The sequence below is a fragment of the Octopus sinensis genome, linkage group LG8, assembly GCF_006345805.1.
Source record: "Octopus sinensis linkage group LG8, ASM634580v1, whole genome shotgun sequence".
NCBI classification, from domain to species: Eukaryota; Metazoa; Mollusca; class Cephalopoda; order Octopoda; family Octopodidae; genus Octopus; species Octopus sinensis.
Genome location: NC_043004.1, coordinates 31,083,789 through 31,085,254, shown reverse-complemented (window position 1 = coordinate 31,085,254; position 1,466 = coordinate 31,083,789). Strand labels below are relative to the sequence as shown.

The window sequence follows — 1,466 nt, the reverse complement described above, 5'->3', positions numbered from 1 at the left end:
TGGAAGAAGACAGTCTGGGTCAAATGCTTCTTTTAGCAGTCTCCATACATATACTCGGCTGGTGGTCAGAAATAGGTAAAGGATGACTTGTTCGAGAAAATAACATTCTTCCACTGTTCTTGGGACCAACTCTGTAGGTTTTTACTCCACTGTAAATGCTTTGCAACGTTTGTTTTTGAAAGTAGTGGTGTTCTGATTGCAGCCCTCCCATGAATTCTAGCATTGTGTAGCTCTCGGTAAACAGCTTTTGTGGAAACTGGGTTCTCAAGGTGGTCATTAAGCTCTGCTATAATTTTGGGAGCTGTACTTTTGCAATCCTTTCTAACAATTCATGTAAGAGTTCGACGGTCCCTATCTGAAAGTTTTGGTTTTCTTCCAGAGTTTTGTTTTGATGAGGAGGTTTTTCCCTCTTTCTCAAAGGCTGCCATTACTTTCGAGACCATACTTCTTGATACACCAAACATTTCAGCTGTTTCTGTTACACTAGCACCTGCCATACGAGCACCAACAATTTGACCTCTTTGAAAGTCTGATAGATCTGTCATTTTAATGAATTTTAATCACCTTTTTCTGATGATGTCTGAAACGAAACAGCAATTTTAGCAAAACATATTAAGCAACACTAATAATAAATCAAAAAACATAAACATAAACAAGATTTTGACAGTTTTATAGATATTTCAAAATTACGATGCTATGATGCTAGGTGTTTCCATTTATTTTGTCCAACCCCTGTACATTATCCATTCTTTTATATTGTGTTTATTTACTGCATACCATACATGACTAGTCTTACTCCTGAGATTGGAGTTGTTGAATACCTGTTATCTTTAAATAATCATTCTTGATTTTATATTGGAGTGATAAAATGGAAATATTATTAATTGATTTATTAAGTAATTACTTTATCAATATTCCCTCAATGTAGACCACTAGCAATCACAAGCTGGAAGCTGCAGAGCTAATAATCATGACTTTATATATATATATATATATATATGTTCATGATTATATATGTACTATGTATATATAGTACATATATTGATTGATTCTAGTTTCAGCTCACGAGCTGTGGCCATGCTGGGGCACCACCATTTAAACATTGTGCTATGCTTACTGCACCTAGGTTTCCCAAGCGGTCACCCATCTAAGTACTGACTAGGCTCGACGTTGCTTAACTCCGGTGATCAGACGAGAACCGGTGCTTTCAACGTGTATGGCCGTATATGTATATATATATATATATATATATATACATATACTCTTTACTCTCTCTCTTTTACTTCTTTCAGTCATTTGACTGTGGCCATGCTGGAGCACCACCTTTAGTCGAGTAAATCAGCCCCAGGACTTATTGTTTGTAAGGCTAGTACTTATTCTATTAGTCTCTTTTGCCAAACCGCTAAGTTACGGAGACATAAACACACCAGCATCAGTTGTCAAGCGATGTTGGGGTGACAAACACA

General features: G+C 36.5%; 1 pseudogene; it reads right to left on the bottom strand.

Moving 5' to 3' along the window:
• Nucleotides 1-1,110: 1,110 nt before the first annotated feature.
• Nucleotides 1,111-1,228, bottom strand: LOC115215303 (annotated as a pseudogene).
• Between the last annotated feature and the right edge of the window lie 238 nt (nucleotides 1,229-1,466).